Raw genomic sequence first — 8594 nt, 5'->3', positions numbered from 1 at the left:
CGTGGGGCCTTGATTACTTGTTCTACACCTTTTGTGGGGTTAGAGAAAGTGAAGAAAAAACCCTAATAATAGCATTCTGGTTTTAATCGCTTGGTATTGAATTACAGCCATCAGTAGTCACTATGCTGTTTGATGGGAGGTTGTTTGATGTAATACTGTCTGTTTGGCACATAGGTTTGTTTCCCTACCAACAGGTAGGGGCAATCCTGTCCCTAATGTATAATTTCCACCAATCAGGGACACGACTCCGGCTTGTTATAGTAATGTGTGTGATACTGACGATCTGTAAGAAGGTATGGGAAACAGTTAAAGATGTACATGCTCTGTTTCCTCCTCTAGTTTTAGTAACCTGTTTTGGAGTTTTGTTAGTAATATTACCCAACCTGTTAGAGAAGTAGAGGGTGAAGCTTCCTGGCTCCTCACCCATCTCTTTCCCTTTAAATCTGGTATATCAGCTTTTGAGAATATTCAGTTTCCCCTGGATGTTAAAGAGACCATTAACTTGGTAGTACAGGTGCTTTACCTAGGAGTTTCCGTGTATATGATGTTCAGTGTTACCAGAATGATGGCTGAGAAGTCCAGAGGGGCTGAGCAGGAGCAGGCACCTAATCCAGATGTGAGGAAATTTGAATGGTGTGGAGTATGGGAGGACATAGGTAAAACTTTAAAGAAATTCTCTGTTCCAATAGACTGGGAATTTCCCCCTGGACAAATCCTGAGACCAGCTGAGGTGGGGAAGTATCTGAAAGAGAAGTGCAGAGACAACTGCAGTGCAATATGTTGGGCCCTGGCATATGCTTATCGTACACTGTCAGATATTATAGAACAGGAAGTAAGGGAGCCTAAGCCAATGGCAGTTGCTCCTATTACAAGGAGCAGGAAAGCCCAATTTAAGACTGATCGCCCAGATGACAGTGGGGAGGGACCCTCAAGGCCAGCAACTGAGTCAGAGGTCATTGTTGAATCCATGAATGTGAGAGACCTTCACAGCCTAAGAAAAGATTATGTCCAACGAGATGATGAATCTGTGATTAGTTGGTTAGTCCGTCTTTGGGATGCTGCAGGCGATGTTACACTTCTAGATGCTACTGAGGCAAGGCATTTAGGGACTGTGTCACGTGACCCAGAGATCAACCAAACTATACGAGATGGGCCTGACTGCAGCAGCCTCTGGAGACGAGCTATCAGAGCTGCGAGGGACAGATACCTACATCCCGACGATCTCTATTCGCAACAAACCCAGTGGAGAACCATAGAACAAGGGATTCAACGCTTGAGAGAAATGGCAGTGGTAGAAATTGTCTTCCCAGAGGACATAGCAAACCCAGATCTGATTATAGACCCAGATAGGATAGAATGTACACCTGTGATGTGGCGGAAACTCCTAAAGCTTGGGCCATCAGGGTATGCTTCTGCTTTAGCCATTATGAAGCAAGATGATGGGCATGAGACTGTGCGTGATATGACAAGGAAACTCCGAGCGTATGCAGATGTTGTGCATAGCCCAATGAATGCAAGAATCTCAGCTGTGGAAACAAATCTGCAGAAACTAGAAGATAAGATAGAGAAGAATCATGAGAAACTCAGTAAAGAGATTAAAGACAGCCTTCTCCAAATCTCAGCAGTACAGACCAGAGGTTCTGCTACCCCATGCAGACGCTCCTCAGCTATGAGAACTGGATATATCCCTCGACATGAGTTGTGGTATTTCCTGTGTGACAGTGGAGAAAACATGAACAGGTGGGATGGACAACCCACTGCTGTCCTGGCACGACGAGTGCGTGAATTGAAGGAGGGCAAGACTCAGAGAAGGAACTCCACCAGAAAGGAAGTAGCTCTACTCAATATGTCTGATTCCATTGAAGGAACCTCTAACACAAATACCCACCATGGTTAGAGGGGCCCTGCCTCTAGCCAGGTAGAGGCCAGGGAAAACCGAATTTTTTGGACAGTGTGGATTTGGTGGCCTGGCACATCAGAGCCACAAGAATACGAGGCTTTAGTTGACACTGGTGCACAATGCACGATAATCCCATCGAGACATGTGGGGACAGAACCTATTTCTATTTCCGGCGTTACAGGAGGATCACAAGACTTGACCCTCGTGAAAGCTGAGGTGAGCCTGACTGGAAGAGAGTGGAAAGAACATTCCATTGTGACTGGCCCAGAGGCTCCATGTATTTTGGGTATAGACTTCCTCCGAAATGGATATTTCAAAGACCCAAAGGGACTCAAGTGGGCATTTGGGATAGCTGCTGTGGAGACAGAGGGCATACAACAATTGAACACCTTGCCTGGACTGTCAGAGAACCCATCTGCAGTAGGACTCCTGAAAGGGGAAGAGCAACAAGTACCAATTGCAACCTCGATTGTGCACCGCCGACAGTACTGGACAACTCGTGATGCCGTGATTCCCATTCACAAACTAATCCGTGAGCTGGAGAGCCAAGGGGTGGTCAGCAGGACCCATTCATCCTTTAACAGCCCCATCTGGCCTGTGCGAAAATCTGAAGGAGAATGGAGATTGACTGTGGACGATCGTGCCTTGAATGAGGTGACTCCACCTCTGAGTGCTGCTGTGCCAGACATGCTGGAGCTCCAGTATGAGCTAGAGTCCAAGGCAGCAAAGTGGTATGCTACTATTGACATTGCAAATGCATTTTTCTCCATTCCTCTGGCAGCAGAGTGCAGACGACCTCAGTTTGCTTTCACCTGGAGGGGCGTGCAGTACACCTGGAACCGATTGCCCCAGGGGTGGAAACACAGTCCCACCATCTGCCATGGACTGATCCAGGCTGCACTAGAAAAGGGTGGGGCTCCAGAACATGTGCAATACATTGATGACATCATTGTGTGGGGGGACACAGCAGAAGAAGTATTTGAGAAAGGAAAGGAAGTAATCCAGATTCTCCTGGAAGCCGGTTTCGCTATAAAAAAGAGCAAAGTCAAAGGGCCTGCCAAAGAGATCCAGTTCCTAGGAGAGAAGTGGCAAGATGGACGGCGTCAGATTCCTACTGAGGTTATCAATAAAATCATCACAATGTCCCCCCCAACCAACAAGAAGGAGACGCAAGCTTTCCTAGGTGCCATAGGCTTTTGGAGAATGCACATCCCTGAGTACAGCCAGATCGTGAGTCCTCTCTACCTCATAACCCGCAAGAAGAACGATTTCCATGGGGGCCCTGAACAGCAGCAAGCCTTCACCCAGATCAAGCAGGAGATTGCTCATGCAGTAGCCCTTGGCCCAGTCAGGACAGGGCCAGAAGTAAAGAATGTGCTTTACTCTGCAGCTGGGAGCCATGGTCTGTCCTGGAGCCTTTGGCAGAAGGTGCCTGGTGAGACCCGAGGTCGACCACTGGGATTTTGGAGCCGAAGTTACAGAGGGTCTGAAGCCAACTACACCCCAACAGAGAAAGAAATCCTAGCAGCATATGAAGGAGTCCAAGCTGCCTCAGAGGTACTTGGCACAGAAGCACAACTCCTCCTGGCACCTCGACTACCGGTGCTGGGGTGGATGTTTAAAGCAGAGGTTCCCTCTACTCATCATGCCACCAATGGCACATGGAGCAAATGGATTGCCCTTATCACACAGCGTGCCCATATGGGAAATCTGAATCGCCCTGGGATTTTGGAAATAATTACAAATTGGCCTGAAGGTGAAAATTTTAGTCTGACTGAGGAAGAGGAGCTGGAACAGGTGACCCGTGCAGAGGAAGCCCCACCATACAACCAACTGCCAGCAGATGAAACACGCTATGCTCTTTTCACTGATGGTTCCTGTCGTCTTGTAGGGACAAAAAGAAAATGGAAAGCAGCTGTGTGGAGCCCCACACGACGGGTTGCAGAAGCTAGGGAAGAAGAGGGGGGATCGAGCCAATTCGCTGAGCTCAAAGCCGTTCAGTTAGCCCTGGACATTGCTGAAAGAGAGAAATGGCCAAAGCTCTACCTTTATACTGATTCATGGATGGTAGCCAATGCTCTGTGGGGTTGGCTGGGAAAGTGGAAGAAGGCTGGTTGGCAGCGTAGGGGAAAACCAATTTGGGCAGCTGAAGAGTGGAAAGACATCGCTAGTCGGGCAGAGAGACTACCTGTGAAGGTCCGCCATGTAGACGCCCATGTCCCCAAGAGTCGAGCTAATGAGGAACACCGAAACAACGAACAGGTAGATCAGGCTGCAAAGATAAAGGTGTCCCAGGTAGAATTGGATTGGCAGCATAAAGGAGATTTATTCCTAGCTCGATGGGCCCATGATGCCTCAGGCCATCAGGGCAGAGATGCCACCTATAAGTGGGCACGAGACCGAGGGGTGGATCTAACCCTGGACTGCATCTCTCAAGTTATCCATGACTGTGAAACATGTGCTGCCATCAAGCAAGCCAAGCGGGTGAAACCCCTGTGGTATGGTGGAAGGTGGTCAAAATATAAGTATGGAGAGGCCTGGCAGATTGATTACATCATACTGCCTCAAACCCGCCATGGCAAGCGCTATGTGCTCACAATGGTAGAAGCCACCACTGGGTGGCTGGAAACCTACCCTGTGCCTCATGCCACTGCTCGTAACACCATCCTGGGCCTTGAGAACCAAGTCCTGTGGAGGCATGGTACCCCTGAGAGAATTGAGTCAGATAACGGAACTCATTTTAAAAATAGCCTCATAAACAACTGGGCTAGAGACCATGGCATTGAGTGGGTGTACCACAGTCCCTATCATGCACCAGCCGCTGGCAAAGTGGAACGGTATAATGGACTGTTAAAAACCACCCTAAAGGCATTGGGTGGGGGAACTTATAAGAATTGGGAGCGACATTTAGCAGAGGCCACCTGGTTAGTCAATACCCGAGGCTCCATCAGCCGAGCAGGTCCCGCCCAATCTGAGCTTCTACATACAGTAGATGGAAATAAGGTCCCAGCAGTACATGCCAGAGGCTTGTTAGGGAAAACTGTCTGGATTGATTCTGCCTCACATAAAGACAAACCCATCCGTGGGGTTGTCTTTGCCCAGGGACTAGGGTGTACTTGGTGGATAATGCAGGAAGATGGAAAAACACAATGTGTCCCTCAGGGAAATTTAATTTTGGGTGAAGGCCACATGTAAGGTTGGGATGGCAACATACCACCGTTCACCGGTCGTGACATTATTTGTACATAGTTATGTGTATATATGTATATATGTATATATGTATGTGTGTATGTATGTATATAGGTGTGTATATATATATGTGTGTGTTTGAAGTTGGAAGATGTTAAGGTGGGCCTTAAGCCAACGCTATGGAATAAGGGGTGGAATGTCTTGGATTGATGATATGATAATCCTTTATCCCCTATCGTTGGCTTATATGCCCAAGAAAGAAAAAAAAATGTGTGGTCCTGTCTCTTTAACTGCACCCAGCCGCAGAGAGAAACGCGGGTTTTTTTGAAAACATTTTCCCCAAGCCTCGCTCCGGGGGAGGATTCGTCGCTCGGCAGAGACTGCGTGCTGGACGGGAGTCGGAGTGAGCTCTGTTCCTGTTTTTTTTCCATTCTTCTTCTTTTTTCCTCGTTTGGACCCCTTCTCTTCGATCTGCTTTGCCACCCGGAGACCCAGGAGGGCCAGAGGACAGCAGAGCTCTCCAGGGAGCTCCACCCGGCCCCGGGTGGGGGCGAGGAGGAGAGGGACTGCGTCTGAGAAAAGGACTTTTTATTCAGGTTGAATAACTGCCTTTCACCTTGTTTTTCCCCTTCCCCTGTGCCTTGTAGGGCACTCTGCGTGGTTTTGTTAAATAAATAGTTTTTTCTTCACTTTCATCTGAGAGGTTCTGTTGTGGGTGGGGGAGGGGGTGTCGGGGCCCTTCGCTCTCGGAGGAGAGAGAGTCTTATCATTAACCCGGGACAGGTAAATTTAATCTGTTTGCCCTTACTTAAGTTATTTTGTCCCCAAGCTTCATTTTATCCTCATGCCAGTGAAACCTATAAGATAATTATTTGAATTAATACAGCACTAGAACCCACAGAAACAAACATAGTCAAAATTTTATCATGAAAATCTCTTCAGATATAATTGTAAAGACCAACTCTCAGGTTACTCTGGAGAGCACACAACAGGACAGGACAGAGGTGAGATCAGTACTGATCATGGGTGAGAGATGGGTGGTCTTCTCCCTTTTCATGGAGAAAGCCCTGACAGGAGAGGAGACAGATTCACATCTAGTCCCTCCTCACAGAGATCTGCAGTTACTCTCTAAAATAAATTATTAATCTAAAAGGTGTAAACTTCAGGTAGATGAGGGTTTGCTGCCCCTCAGGAACTTTTTGCTAGCTTGAGCTCTTAAACATGAATTTTGCATGCCTGGACTCTTAGAAGAGGAGTCCTGCATGCAGCCACCTGTGTTCCTCAGTGCTCAGCCTACCAGGCTGGTGCACTGGAGGGTGGTTTCGCACTCCTTCTGGCTGTGGTAAAGAGCCCACTCTAGAAAAGCTTTCCTGGAGAGTTCTCCAGGCTGTGCAATGCCAGGGAAGCTGCCTGCTGTCTCTGTAGCCCCTGCTGAGGTGTCCCCATGGGCTCCCTGCCGTGGGCTGGTGCCTCTCCATGCATGTGAGCACTCTGCCTCCAAAGGAGGAAGGCAGTGTTAGATTCCAGGCTGGGAGCCCAGCAGTGGTGGGGGCCAAAGAGCTGCCAAGGAGCATTTCAGCAGTGGCACAGGAACAGTGGCAGAGCTACAATGCTCCAGCCTGTGCCCTGGTGCTGCTTAATACTATATATATGTATGCATGCATGTATATTTACATAAAGAAGCCTTTCCTCTGCCACGCCACACAGAGGGTATAAAAAAATCCTGTGTTACAGTCTTTGCTTTAGGTGTTGCTTCCACAATCATTTGCTTCCTTCTTCTGGTTTGAATGTTTTTATTTATTCGATGTGTATTTCCTAAGTGGAAAAGATTCTGTTTTGTTTTACTATCAAGACACTAATTTCGGAACAAAACAAAAACTAATGTTCCGTAAAGGAGCCTATCTAAGGTGATAGTTTGAATGGACAAATTGAGCCCCATGATGTCAGGAAAAGGTCTGTGTCCACTGGCAATGTAACATTTGTTATGTGTACCCCTCTAAAGTCCCTTCAAGTCACCTGTCTCTAAGGCATCAAACAGCCTTGCTACAGATGGCTGCCCAGCACCAGGCACACGTGTGTGCTCCACCAGCCTGCCATCAGTTTGCCTGTCTCATACCAGCATTCCTGGCAAACCCTTAGTTCCCTTTCCAAGCCAGCATGCTTTCAAACAAAAAAAAAAAAAATTCAAGCACAGCTCAGAACCTCTTGAACAGAAAATTGAAGGTGACATGCACAAATCAATGCCAAACAGTTTGGAGGATGATTTAAGTAGCCTTTGGGAAGAAGGTGTAAAGGAAAGCATTGTAGGTCTGAAAGAAATGCAGGGACAAGCCAGAAACACAAAATCCCAGAAAATGAAGGGAAACGGAGGAAAGAAAAATGTCGAAAGGAGATAATAGAGGGCTGCAAGGACGATGGGTGAATGTATTTTCCCAGCGAATGAACTGCAAGTCACAGGAAGGATCCTTCCTACCCGAGTGGAATATAAGGCTTAAAATTTAATTAGTGCTTTCTTCTGTCCTTTTTGATCTTTGCACAAAGCCTTTCTTCACACAAAGGACAGAGAGGTTTCTGTGGGGCTGTGTGGCAAGGCAGCCAATCTCCTTCGGTTCAGGCATTTCCCGTATTTCCCGGCATAAATGGGATGCCTCTCCCTGCTCTTCCTGCCTGTCCCTCGACCTCCGGAGGAAGGTATTCCCGGGACATTTCACTGCGACAAACACCGCGGCCCGTGTGACAAAAGTTTCTGCGGGGCAATTCGCTCTCGCCACCGGAGAAGTTGAAACATTAGCCCAGGACCAGCCAACACCGTCTCCCCCGCCCCGGCTGGGCTTGAGCTCGGTTTTTGTGCCGCCTCCGTACGGCCGGCGGGAGCGGGGCTGGCGGCGGGAGCTGCGGGACGGGCGATTTGCCCCGCCGCTGCCATCGCTCCCTGCCTCCCGAGATTTGGGTCTTTAAAAATAAAAATTGACCAAATGTCCCTTCTCTCTTTAATACCTCAGCTCTGAGGAAACGGGGCCGAGGTTTGGCACAAAAGGTGTGCCGAGCAGACTGCACCTGCGGGAGACACCGCACGGGAGGAGAGCTCAGGGACACACCTTTTGGCCGCCATTGTCACCGAGGCGACAGGTGACCGACCCCTCCAGGGAACCTCTAGCTGAGGAGAGGGCCTGCTGGAGAGCAGGAATTTCTTGACAAGATCCTGAGAAGATGAGAGAAACGCCAGCAGAAGTTCCTGACATCTGCATCACCCGCCCTGAATAATTTTGCATTTTAGATGCTGCCGCAGGAGAAGACCGTGTCATGAAGGAAGCATCGCCACCTTTATCCTGTGTGGGAAGCATAAAAATGTGTTTCTGGGACGATCAAAGCTGTGGGGGAAAGGGGTATCGTGTTCTCACCCCTTCTGTGCCTTTGCTTGAATTAAACTCCGGAAAAGCAATAAATTCGGGGAACTTACTCTGTCATGCTTTCTATTTTGATTGTATGGGTGATGTACCTCTGA

This window comes from Lichenostomus cassidix, chromosome 5, assembly GCF_008360975.1.
Source record: "Lichenostomus cassidix isolate B80296 chromosome 5, HeHo_3.0, whole genome shotgun sequence".
NCBI classification, from domain to species: Eukaryota; Metazoa; Chordata; class Aves; order Passeriformes; family Meliphagidae; genus Lichenostomus; species Lichenostomus cassidix.
This window is presented reverse-complemented; position numbering follows the sequence as displayed.